This window comes from Amphibalanus amphitrite, unplaced genomic scaffold (assembly GCF_019059575.1).
Source record: "Amphibalanus amphitrite isolate SeventyFive unplaced genomic scaffold, NRLGWU_Aamphi_draft 001060F_arrow, whole genome shotgun sequence".
Taxonomy (NCBI): Eukaryota; Metazoa; Arthropoda; class Thecostraca; order Balanomorpha; family Balanidae; genus Amphibalanus; species Amphibalanus amphitrite.
Window position 1 is genome coordinate 147967 of NW_024882554.1, and position 14107 is coordinate 162073.

Consider the following 14107-nt stretch of genomic DNA (forward strand, 5'->3'; position numbering starts at 1 on the left):
CGAAGCAGACCGACCCCCCCCCCCCCCCCTACACCTTAGAAGCTGGCAAACGCCGCACACATGCGAGGGTTAATGTCTGATAACTTGTGATCTTTTCTGCCATTTGTGCTCGGTTGCCATCTGCTCCTTTGCCACCCCTTGAAACCACCGCTGTCAACCATTCTAAGCTCTGACACTCTGTGAGTGCCATTCACAATTTGCACGGGCCCCAGACCATGCCCCTGAGAGACCCCACGTCTGTCCGCGTGGGCCGGGGGTCCTGCTCTGAGCGTCTGGGGGTGATACCATCTCTGACAACCCCCCCCCGAGCTTGACCAGGCCGGGGCTGATGGTATCGGCGATGGCGTCTGTTTGGAAGGGGTTCCACCGCCGCCATCCGTCATTAGACTGCGCCGAGCGCGTCCGGCCAGACGCACGCGCGCGCACGAACGTGCGTGGCGGCGGCGCACGCACGTCCGGTGAAAGGGCGCGGGCGCGCGGCATGGGACGGTGACCTGTGACAAATGCCAGTACGGAGAGACGACAGACGTCCGCCGGAAGGATTGGCACATGTGGGGATATACGTGGAGACTGTCAGGGGCACCAACAGCGCATCGCATGGCTGGGGACAGGTGTTACAGACTAATGACACGGATAAAAATGATCAAGCGGTTGGAGTTGAAAATAGGCTATTTTGACCAAAACCAAGAAAAAGAGCAAATGACAAATGACATTTAGTTCTCTAGAAAGTTTGCAAAAAATCAATTTGAATGCAATCCAATAAAATGGGAAGATTATAAGCTAGACACCTATGGAAGTTCAAGAGATTTGTTTTCCTTTCCAAAATAGTTGCAAATTTTAGTGAGCAGTGTTTCATAAGTACTCAGCTTCATGTTTTTCTAGCGCATTTATCCCACCTTTTTCTTCCGTCTGCAGTCAGCCAGACCGAAAAGTCACTTCTCTGACCTCTATCACAGTTCCCCGTGCTCCACCGACCGCTCCCGCCGACCTCTCACGGTCCATCTCTTCTTCCAACCGTTCACAGACCATCTCTCCCGGCGCGGCGCCGGCAGACGCCACTAGTCCCCTACATGTCTGTGAGTGCTGGATGCACGGTCGCCCCGCGGCGCCCGCCGTCGACCGACCGCCCTCCGGAGCCATGTGTCACAGGGATGGGTCGCGGGCCGTCTGCCCGGCCCAGACGGGTCCACGGAGGTCCCCAAAATCGAGCCGGCGTCTGGCCGGTGAGCGATGGCGGCAATTGACACCGTCGTGACGAGCTCCGATGATCGTCGAGCGTCGGCCGCCGTCCGCGACGATGGTCTGTTCGAGATGACTGAGCAGTGATGCTCTGGGGTGAGCTTCGAGTGAGCAGTATAGTTAGTTGGTGAGGAGCAAGGTCTTCGTGGCGTTCGGGAGGCCACTGGCGGGTCTCGGAGGGCATTTGGGCAAACGAATCCCTCCCCTCCGCCTCGGAGGCACCTGTATTCGCGAAATAAATCACGCGGGTAGACTGCATCTTATAATTTCTCTTTAGGCTCCATCAGTCACATCCCTATAGGGCTATAGGCTTGCCGAATTCGCTTTTCATCATCTGCGACTGCAGATCATGTCAAGCCTGCACTGAACACACAGTCCTGTCTGGTTTCGTTCTGGTGATGTGTTTGTAATCTGCAGGACAAAGACCGAGCCGGGCCCATGATTCAAAGCAGCTGCATAGAGTCCCAGTGCTTCACCTTAAAACCTTTGTTTCGCATTATTAGATGATTTCATCACGAAAAAGACAGCCGTCTGAAGAAAACAACTTACGGATGGTTTTCAGAACAGCAGTCAGAAGTCAGAATTGTGCTACGTAAACATGAAGACAGGAAGAAGTGAGACTTGAGAGCGACTACCTATGCTAGCAAATCGCAGCACTTCTGAGATCTCAGTGTTGATGACAATTCAGTGTGAAGGAGTGAGGTAAAACAGCATTGAAAGCAAAACAGTGAACACAGGCACAAAGAGGCAGAAAAAGGGCAAGATTGATTACACAACCTTGAACCTGCCGTAACGCTAACAGACTGCGTAGATGACGGACGTGACGTTTATTTGTAAGCATGCGGATCCGGTTAATTTTGACGTTTGCTATATGTCTCTGTCTGCATGGGGAAGATGTGAGCGACTTGAAACCCGCTGCCATTATTTCATAAGACTTGTAAACAAGACAGACCGTCAAAAATCATTCTAACCTCTGACTGATGTGACGTGCTCGACAGTCTGCATTCGGAGAAATGTTGATTTTGAATTCAGACGTGCCTCGGTGGCTTTGTCAGTTTGCTTCTTTGACCCCTTTAGTCTACCCACAAAGGAGACTGAATAGTCGCATCATCTCCACTTCCGCTCACACAAAGCCAGACCGCAGCAGCCCTTGTCAAAACACTTGATGAAAAGACATAGCTGCTCTCCGTGCTCTCCTCGGCTCTCCCCCTCTCCCCCGGGAGGTTGGGAAGCCACTGACCCCTCCCCTGACCCCAAGGGTCCTTTTGCGGGCGAGCTGCACTCTCAGGCACTCACCGCCTCAGCAGACACCCTCTCGGCACTCCATCCATCGGCCGCGGAGACACCCCTCGGCACATGACCCCTCGGTGGAGCTCTATCCTCACAGCCGCCGCCTCGGCCCTCTCCAGGCCGTTTAATCGCCCCCATAGATCAGAGGAGCGCCAGGCGTCACCGCCAGCTCCGCCGCCCGCCCACTCAGCCTCCTCCAGTGGCTGTTTGTCCGCGGAAGTTTGGCCTCCCCCTCCACCCCCCTCCCGAGAGCGGCGCCCCGTCCCCCGGGGGGAGAGCACACTAATGGTGCTCTCGCGGGCTTTATGTGCCAACTTTCGCCGGTTCCCCCGAGCCGTGGCGGCACCACGACGACGGCCAAAGAACGAGTGACTCATTTATTAGTGAGACGGATCAATTCCACCAGGATTGTGTCTGACGGATGCTGCGCGCTTGTTGACTGCGGCAGTTGCGGCGACGGCGACGCGGTGCGCTGAGGCGGTGACAAACGCGGCGCAACTGCGGCGCCGCCTGGGGCTGTGCTGATTTGTGGCGCTGGGAAGCGGAGGGGTCGGCTGTCTGAGGCGGGACGGGCGGCCGGCTGTCTGTGGGGTGTGTTTTCATGACGTCTGAGACAGGCCGGAAGCCACTTTAAATGTTGCTTGCCCCAACGACATAGCACCGTCGGTTCTGTTAGAAAATTGAAGATGGGAAGGTCTGCAAAAGCAATCAAAATGGCGGAAAATAGGAGCGTTTTTAAACAGTAGCGCAGTACCTGAGCCGATGATTCCAGGTCAGGTAAGACTTCTAAAAGTCTGCTTACTATTTTTCAGTGAAAATATTTAAAATTTAACATTTTACAGCACCACAAAAAAATGCTAAAATTGCTGCCATGGATGCAAAGGATCCGACCGATTCCGTTGCCATTCAACCACATTATCTAGCGCGGTAACCACTGCCCATCTTCGTGCTTTCGACCAGCGGCAGTCCCCAGATTTGGCCCATTCCAGTGGAGTCATATGGGGACGTGTCATCAGAAGCTCTAGCAGTTCACCAATAGCCGACTGTGCCGGGCTGCCTCCGTGTGCGGAATGTGGCTCAGCGGGAGCCCTGCTCGCCTCTGATTGCTGTCAGGACCCCCCTCGAAGGAATTCCGAGATGGCATCGCCGTCATGGCGGACTTTCTGGAAAATCTGGACATGTTTGCATGCAATGTCGGCATTTTCAGGCTCCAAGGCCGCACGAGCGCTCAAAAGTGTTAATATTTGAGCCAATTTGTTTCAAGTTGAGCAAATCAATTGAGGCCACATGTTTTGCCGTCGATGGCTTGGCGAGGAATTGTGCTCACGCCAACAGGCCAGCTTTCAAAGGCGAACGGGGCTATGTTTTCCTCCTCTCGTTGATGCTTCCGCGCGCACTGGCTGATTGCGGTTGGCTCGGAGGATTTCCTGCCACGCAGTAAGGCGTGTCAGTCCTACCCGGAGCGCAGGGGCCCCAGGCTCCCTCGGCAGGGGGGGGGGGGGGGGGAGGCTGCCTTAGGCTGGACCGTGTTCATCTGAGATTGCCGGCTGTGGGCTGCGGGTGGCCGCATGGCATCGCTGCTGGACTGTGATGTCCTGACGGCCAGACTGGGCTTCCAGGTCTGGAGAATTTGCAGATATCAGCAGGAAGATCACTCGCGGTATCGGACCGGACAGCTCACTTCAAATACTGACCTTTGAAAACAAAAGTTAAAAAATCAAAATTGGGGATGCCTCCTAGAAAAGCAGACCCAAATTCAGCAGTGAGGTCGCACTAGTCACAGTATGTATGCCCCGGCACTCCAACCCTAGCGGTATGATTTAGTGGCGGTATCTGCCAGCTATCTCGTTGGTATGCGGCGCACCGCGCGGCGGTGTTGCTCCGTGGCAACTGTGGGCCGCGGTTCCTACTATACATACGATGGGCCCCGGTCCCGACTCAAATGGGGTGTGATAGGTGAGTCAGAGCTGACGAGGAGGTCTGTCCTGCACTCACTTGCTGTGCTGACCGTGGTGCTGTGGAGAGACACACCCCAACACTCCCACCTAACTGGCCACCGGGCTCATCGGAGAAGCGTTATACCATACCGCCTAAATCTCACCAGTTTGACTGACAGAAAAACAAGGAAACATTTATTGAAGGAATGCTGAGCTATATGTTACTGCTGTGCTCGTATGCATCTGCATATGTGGGATTAGTGGCGCGACACGAGATAGCTACAGGGCGACACGTGAGACGGAGATAGTGGCACTGTATGCAGGTGTGAGGGGGGACACTGTCAGTTTGGGCGCAGTGGGGATGGGAGGGGGCGGGAAGAGGGGAGGGCGGTGTGTGCGTAGGGATAGCGAGTGAACGATGTTTACGAGGGACGGGCGCGGGAGACGGTGACGGGAGGGGGCTGACCAGTGTGAGCAGCGACGGCCATGGTGACGGACGTAGAGTGAAAATGGTCATCATTTGGTGTTCGTGCTTATAACTATTTATGGTGACAGTGATGGTGGGTTGGTGACAGCGCCCGATACCTGAGGTGTGGCCGTGACCTTATAGCACTAGCGGGCGCCATACTACAAGCGTGTAGCTGCGTGCACGCTGAGGTTTGCCGCATCACCGACTGCAGCGACATGACAGGTGGGTGCGACTGACGTCGGCAGTGGTTCCCCTCAGTATGATGTGCGTGTATGTCGGCCTGTTGTCGACGCGTCGGAGCCAAGGTACGGGGCAGTTCGAAGGCACACGAGAGGCCTGGTTTTGATGGAGATAGAGAGGGAATGGGAGAGAGAGAGAGAGAGAGAGAGAGAGAGAGAGAGAGAGAGAGAGAGAGAGAGAGAGAGAGAGAGAGAGAGAGAGAGAGAGAGAGAGAGTGGGGGCGAGGTTGGTAACCGGCGTGGTGCATGTGTGTGGGCGCTCGGGCCGAGCCGAGACTTCCGTCTATAGACAAAGAAATATTCACAGCTTGCCTGGTATGCTGCTGCGCTCAGGTTGAGAGGGAAGAGTGGCTTGCCTGGTATGCTGCTGCGCTCAGGTTGAGAGGGAAGAGTGGCTTGCCTGGTATGCTGCTGCGCTCAGGCTGAGAAGGAAGGGCGCCTGGCTCTTACCCGGTAGCCGTGTGGCCGAGGGACTCGTATCCGGGACTTGCCTGGTATGCTGCTGCGCTCAGGTTGAGAAGGAAGGGCGCCTGGCTCTGTTAAACGTTACCCACCAGCATCGTACCTTGGGTGAGTTGGGTCGGAGTGGTGGTGTGATGTAAACTCGCTCAGCAGTCCAATAAGGGCATGTCACGGGGCTGTCGCAGGTAACGATCAGCGGAGCGGCAGCGGCACCGCGTCCCACTCGCTAGCAGGCGGCCGGCTGTGTTGGGGAGGTGGCGCACAGCTGTGCGGCCCGGGGCGCCGGGAATTAGACCGGGGAAGTGTTTACACAGGCGCCGAGTGGGCACTCTGGCCACCAACACCCGGGTTCGGTTACACGAGGACGGCCGTTGCCGGGGAGGGGAGGGTGGGGAGACACGCACGCAGAGGTCGGATACCGGGGGGAGGGGGAGGGGGGAGGGCGAGATGGGGAGGGGTGCGGAGGGCGGGGCGCCGGGCGCATGTGAAATCAGGGCAGTGTGCGGCTAGCGGTGACAGTGCTCGCTGGGTGACAGTGACATTGGTCCAGCATGGGCAGTGAATGTCCGGGTTTTCCGCGTGGCGGTGGACACCCGTGCGAAGGCGACTACCAGTTACTTAACGTCACGCAGGCCCTGCTGCGCAACAGCATTGCACCGGGCACACGCAGGGCGTACCGGACGGGGCAGACGTGTTTCATTGAGTTTTGTGAGCGGTACGGCTTGAGTGTCGTGCCGGCGACGGAAGCCACCCTCACGTTTTTTGTGGGACATATGCGACTGATGGGTTTATCGTTGGCCAGCGCGCGACAGTATCTCGCCGCGGTCCGACGCCTGCACCTTCAATCTGGCTGGCCGATGGCCGATGCCCTGCCGCCTTACGTCACAGCGGCATTAAGGGGCTTTGAGCCGCGAGGCGCACAGCCGGCCGTGCGTGCGCGTCATGCGCTCACCGTGCAACATTTACGCCGGTTGAAAATACGGCTGGCGGCGACACTGGCGTCTCCATGGGACCAGCGATGCGTGTGGGCGGCGTGCACGCTGGGGTTTTATGGTGGCCTGCGCAGCAGTGAATACCTGGTCACCGGCCTGGGGCGTGGTGCGCGCCGGGAGGACGTGCTGTTTACCGCGACCGGGTGCCGTATCCGTGTCGCTATTCAGAAGAACCGGCAGCATGGTCCCGCGGTGTACATCGACTTGCCGGCCACCGACACATCTACTTGTCCGGTGAGAGCCTTGTGGTATTTTTGCCAGGCTCATGACGGGACAAGGTCGGCTAGCTCTGCTCTGTTCCGGCTGGAGTCGGGGGCGCCTCTCACACGGCGGCGGCTTAACAGTCTGCTTCGACAAGCCCTGGGACCTGGTTTCTCATCGCACTCACTGCGCATAGGCCTGGTTACCACCGCGGCGGCAGCGGGCGTCGGGGACGACGTGCTGCAGCGGCTCGGACGCTGGCGTAGCGGAGCCTATGAGGGCTACGTGCGGGGACAGCGGCACACTGTGACGGCGGCGCTACTGGCCGTCGCGAGGTGTTAATTGGCAAAATCGACCCGGCGAGCGGTGTAGGGCAAGTGACAAGTCCCAGGGACACGAGACGACGGTTCGCTGACGATTGTGCTCTTTGTTCACACAGACATTCGACCTCTCAGCGGGGCCAGCGACGAGCAAGCTCGCATCGACGCACGTCTACGCGCTGAGCTCGACGGCGTCCAGCCGGGAAGCGCGGCGCCGGTGCACCCACACGGACCGCCTGTGGCCGGCAACAACAGGGCACCGAGCAGCTGGGCCCCACCGGCAGCTGCTCTACAACAGACGGCTGGCAGCGCCTGGTGGCCCCACGACCCGGCGGGCTTGGGACCGCCGGGACCAGGGCCCGCCGCCGGGCAGTACGGGTCGGGCCACCACGTGGCGGCACTGCAGACCGGTAGCCAATGGGTCCCAGTCCCAGGAGGAGTTGGAGCCGACAGGGCTGTTAAAGGCCGTACGTTCCCGTCGCGTGTGCTCATCCTCCTTGCGGGCGTCTTACCATAACCGCCGCCCGCAGCAAACACGCTAAGGGAAACGACGACAGGAGAGGTAGGATTTAGGTCAAAAGGGGGAAGCTGGGGATGGCGGGCGGGGACATGATGACCATTTTCACTCTACGTCCGTCACCATGGCCGTCGCTGCTCACACTGGTCAGCCCCCTCCCGTCACCGTCTCCCGCGCCCGTCCCTCGTAAACATCGTTCACTCGCTATCCCTACGCACACACCGCCCTCCCCTCTTCCCGCCCCCTCCCATCCCCACTGCGCCCAAACTGACAGTGTCCCCCCTCACACCTGCATACAGTGCCACTATCTCCGTCTCACGTGTCGCCCTGTAGCTATCTCGTGTCGCGCCACTAATCCCACAATAGGATACCCTATCGCTGATTAGTGCGCGTTCCACTCGTTCGCTCCATCATTGCTTACGAACCTCACCTTTTGGCTGTTAAAGGCCGTACGTTCCCGTCGCGTGTGCTCATCCTCCTTGCGGGCGGTTATGGTAAGACGCCCGCAAGGAGGATGAGCACACGCGACGGGAACGTACGGCCTTTAACAGCCAAAAGGTGAGGTTCGTAAGCAATGATGGAGCGAACGAGTGGAACGCGCACTAATCAGCGATAGGGTATCCTATAAGGGTAATGAATGTTGGAACAAAATAAAAATGTACAAGACACCAGCGACCACTCGCCAATCTGAGACACCAGCGACTATACGCATACAGGGATATAATTGAATATTTAAGGCTGTGTTAACCCTATTCCTGGCGGGCTCCGCCGGGACAAGAAACTGGCGGGGGGGGGGGCCGATTCGGCCCCCCTTCAGATCTCAAAAACTACACATCGCAGCGACAAACGGTAAACGGCATCGGATACGCACGGTCAAGATCTACAATTTTTACAAAGGTCATTTTCAGGTCAGGTCAAAGATGACGTCACAGGGGTCGAAAAAGTCAAAATGGCGGCGCTAGATATGGAGAGAGTTTTTTTCTCGAATAACTTTCGAATTAGTCAAGATAGGAACAAACTAAGGGCATCATCGTGATCCTCTCGTCAATCCGCATCGAATGATTATATATGTTGACCTCGAAAGGTCAAGGTCAAAGGTTGACCTCAGGTCACGTGACCTCGAGGTCATCATGTATATCATTCGATGCGTCTTGACGAGCTGAACACAATGAGACCATCCACGCGTCTGTATCTTGTTCCTGTACGGAGTTATTGGCCAAAAACCTTTGGTGACCTTTGATGACGTCACATGACCTCACAGCTGCCCAACAGCAAAACAGACCTCAAGGTAGTGAAGGTTGATCGTATATGAAGTCATGTATGGTATATGGGGCCATTCCGACCCGTTTAAGTGGTAAAAACAGGGAGTTGATTTTCCCCCATTGACTTATAATGGGGAGGTCGCGAAACTGACCTGACCTTAGGTCACCGATATCAAAATTCCGAGATTTACAAATTGCACATACAGGGTGGACCAAAAAGGATGGAAACATTTTAAACTCTCATAAAACATGCAATATTGCATGCAGGTGACTGAAAATGATACCAAACGAGAGTATATTTTGTGGGAATTCATAATGACATCATGCTCAGCTGCTTTCTCTCGTTTTCAGTCTCTCACAGCAAATGTTCAAGGAGACCACCTTTGCGAGACAGGCACAGAGCGGCCCGCCTGACGACTAACCCGATAGCCCGACGACACATGTCCTCTGGGTATGACTCGCACAGCCTTGATGATCGCTCTCTTCAGGCCACAGAAGCTTGCTGGACCTTCTTTGTAGACCTGGCCCTTGAGATGACGCCACAGGAAAAAAATCCATAGGGGTCAAGTCAAGTGAGCAGACGGGCCAGTTCCGACTGGCACCGCGGGATATCAGCCGGTCACCAGAGTGGTTCTCGATCCACTTGAGCATTGTTTTGCTATGCGAGGAGAAGCATCGCCTTGCTGGAACCACATGAGGTCCAAGATACTGCCATACGTCGCTTGATCTCACTTCAAGAACTTCTTTAGCGTCGCTTGGTAGGTCAGCCACGTCGCACCCTGGAACCGAAGTGGAACTGGCCTGTCTGCTCAACCGACCTGACCCTATGGATTTTTTTCCTGTACGGTCATCTCAAGGGTCACCGGTCGTGAAAATTCACTAAAGCTTAAAGAAGGTTCTGTAAGCTTTAGTGACCTGAAGAGAGCGATCACCAAGGCTGTGCGAGTCATACCAGAGGACATGTGTCGTCGGGCTATCGCGTCAGCCGCGAGGCGGGCCGATCTGTGCCTGTCTCGCAAAGGTGGTCTCCTTGAACATTTGCTGTGAGAGACTGAAAACGAGAGAAAGCAGCTGAGCATGATGTCATTATGAATTTCCACAAAATGTACTGTCGTTTGGTATCATTTTCAGTCACCTGCATGCAATATTGCATGTTTTATACGAGTTTAAAATGTTTCCATCCTTTTTGGTCCACCCTGTACTGGTACCCTAACTAAAGCCTGAAGAGAAGAAATTGATCGGTCAAAAACTCTAGCTCTGGCGTGATTGCAAACTTTTCTGAGGTAGGGTCACCAAACCGCCTCTGGTGACCTGACCTGAGGTCAGATCAACTCAAAATTTTCAGACATGTTGCGTAGAAGCCTTTTAGGAAAAGTCAGAAAATTTGAGCTTCCTAGCTCAACGCGTTTGGGAGAAATAACCAAAAAACCTCAGGGGGGGGCTCCTGAGGCCCCCCCCGCCAGGAATAGGGTTAAAATCAAACTGAACGCTACAAAACCTGGAGACTGGAGTGATGCCCAATGTCACATGCAGCTTCCCTGGTGCAGTCGAATAATGCCACTTCTCTCAACTTTCACGTAGCTCTCATGTCTTTTGGACAAGTCAAATAATCGCTGCGAGGAATCTGTCATAACTCAGCCCAACTACTTCCCAGCAGGACTCGGCTACCGGAACGGCATAAATATTGCGGCCGCACCGAGCTCGCTCGTAAAGCGGCGGGACATTTCTCTTCACCGGCAGTGACGCAAACAAAGCGTCCAAACTGAGCGCCAGCGGCTAAAGTATGGCCCGGCAGGCTACAAATTGAATCAGGACCGCTTCAGTCAATCGGAAACGCTTCCTCGCTGCAGAGAACGAGGGAATGAATGGAGACGAAGGAACGGGTACGGCGGGTGCAGTTCAGTGCCTGGAGGGCGAACGGGAAGCATGTGTACTTTTTATTTTTTTTATGTCAAAACGGTGCACAATCCTTCATATAAGGCCTACAAGAGTGTCAGATCCATGTAGGGGTCAGTCAAACATAGGTCAGGTTCAAGGTCAGGTCAACCAGGTAGGCACACATCCCCGAAAATCAAAGCATGTGTACAAAGCATGTGTACTTACCTACAAACTACAAATACCACGGGGGTGACAGATGTCTGCTATGGGAGGGTGCCTGGTGATGTTTAGAATGTGTGTAGCATGCTCGAGTGTGAGCTGCTACCGTGCTGCTGGGTTGATGTGTGCTGATGGATGGGTGTTCCGATCAATAAACGTGGAAAAAAAAACTACAAATACCGAATCGTTTGTGTATCTAGTCGTTGTAAGATCCAATTGTTATTTGTTTATAGGCTTATGTTGAGGCTTGAGAGCATCTAACTGAACACGCCACACAAACAGCAAACATTAAGTAGGCAGAGCCAGGAAAAGACCCAACAGCAGGTAGCGATGACGATACTTTCCGTCCGCTCTCCGTTTCTTCCGTCCTCTCTCTCTCTCTCTCTCTCCTCTCTCTCTCTCTCTCTCTCTCTCTCTCTCTCTCTCTCTCTCTCTCTCTCTCTCTCTCTCTCTCTCTCTCTCTCTCTCTCTCTCTCTCTCTCTCTCTCTCTCTCTATCTCTCTCTCTCTCTCTCTCTCTCCTCTCTCTCTCTCTCTCTCTCTCTCTCTCTCTCTCTCTCTCTCTCTCTCTCTCTCTCTCTCTCTCTCTCTCCCACCACTTCATCCCACTCCTATCCAGCCGGCGTACCTACCCGATCTGTTTGTCCTGTGTGGCGATGAATCGGCGCCGCAAGGCAGACGAAACGCTCTAAAGCGGGCCATTAGAACACCGCCATCAATATCCATCAGAGGATTAGGCAAAAACTCGCCGAGTGGAGATTCGTTAGGTGCTGTAAAGAGATCTGAAGAGGGTGTTAAGTGGCCGATGTGCGTCCTCCGCCGGCTATCACAGGCGATGCGGGATAACTCGGAGCCGCTTCGCAAGGTGGGCCAAACATCCAATTGATGGAAAGTCGTATATTTGTATCTAGAGAGAGGTTTTCAGAACAGACGCAAATGAGATGGAAATGAAAATGGAAATTGGACCAGCGAGATGAGCAAAGTCCCGATTGTCTCGCCTCTCTTACTCACACCTTGCACCAGCAGTGCGACTGGAGCATTCCGTGCTGCCGGAGGCGGACAGCACTGCCGGAGGCGGCTATATTGTCTTTGGTGGTCTGTCTCTGCAGACATCTTTGTTATAGCGCTCGTGTCCCACTGGATCTGCACAGTAGAGTAGAGCGAAGTGTCGAGTCAAGAGGCAGCCCTCTGTCATTGCCGGCTGCCCGTCTCGGACGCAATAACACGCAATGCGAACGCGCTATGGGGAAGCCACGGGAAGATAAATGTTGTGATTAGGTGACCCGGCCGACCGCTCTGCTGGCCACGGGCACAAGATAATAGTTTTACAACTGATAATGTGTCCTGTGCTTAGCAGGGGCGTCGTTTTGTATAGGCCTGGGAGTGCCCGAGCACTACCAATGTTCAGCTGAGCACTACCAATGTGTTGTTGAGCACTACCAACATTTTTCTTCACTTATTGAGAAAATTGCATTCAAACATGTCATACAAATAAAATGAATGAGGTTCTTATGTATAAAATCAACATGATAGCAAGTAACTTCAATGGTAAGTGGTAACTATTGATGAAAATTAAGCAAGTAACTTCAAAGTAACTATTGATGAAAATTGATGAAAATCTATAGACTTACTCCACAAGTAGATTGAATTTGAATTGGTTGACCAATTCAATCTTCTTGTAGCGTACCTATAGGTACGCTACAAGAAGATAATTTATGGACTTATAAGTCCATAAATTTCCATCAATACCTAGGTATCATTTTCACTTTCCACATCATGTCATTACGTCAAGTAATTTCAAGTTATGTGGTACCTACCTACCTACCTACCTACCAAGTTTCACAATAGACGCTTAGTGCCAGAGGCAGGTTCCAACACTAAAACAGTTTCAAAACTGTCTGGAATTCGTCACGTGAGGAGAGTGAATTGACTGGCTACAGTCAAAGCAATGCTTATAGAATTGGCGACAACAAAACTATTAGGCAGTTGCACAATGTGACGCTGTAGAAATTGCGCATACAACTGGAGTTTTACCTGCAATGATCGAAGTAATGGGCGAATCATAAAATCAGACATCGAGGAATGAAGAAGAGAATAGATGAACATAAAAGAGACGTTCGAAACCACAAAGATACAAGCTCTTTCGTTATTCATATAGAGGAACAAAACCATTTACCAAAGTGGAAAGACGCAAGAATTCTATGGAGCGGAAAAGGGAAAAATCGACGAAAACTGATCGAGGCTGCGGTGATTGAATGTTTGCCAAACATCAACTCAAAAAGAGGAGATTACTCATTGGCACCAATTTTGGGTAGAATTTTATGGAGGGAACAGAAAGTTTTGCCACGTGAATAGGTCATAACGTTTGAAATATCAATCTCATCGCTCGCGTTCACCCCACTGAACTCTAATATATACTGGAAGGAGCATTGGTGACTTGTTTTTGTCTATCGATTTCCGCCATATTGTGTATACCAGAAATATAAATTGCATGTACGGTAGCAGAGGTGCAGTTAAGTGAGAGGTACATTACTCAAAAGTGCTGCTGCTTCATGCTTGCAGTTTGATTGCAGTGATCAACTTTTCAAGACTTTGGTATACACAACATGGCGGAAATCGTTAGACATTCTGGCCCATATACGGCCAAGGCGAGTGCCTCCCCCTGGTTCACCCACATTGAATCGTGTGTGTTCATTATCTGTATTGTATCAATGTATTGATAAAGAAATAATCGAAACGCGTTTACATTGAATACAGATAAGAATTTGATATTGTTTTTCATTAAAGTAAACAATTATCGAGGTGCAGAAACCAATGCGGATTTTACAACCTCAGCAGCATGCAGCGGCTATGCCCAAATAGTCGCTGCTCGATGCGGTAAAAGAATTACTGATGACGCTCAATGTTGTTCAGCAACCAATCTTGGCACCGTGTTGTCTCGGGTGCCGTCCAGGAGATGATTCTGGCGACTGCTGGTCCGTATTGGTCCGGTGCCTGGCGACTGTTGGTCCGGTGCCTGGTGACTGGTGGTCCTTGTTGGTCCGGTGCCCAATCATCGTCCTCGTAGACCATTCACCACTGAT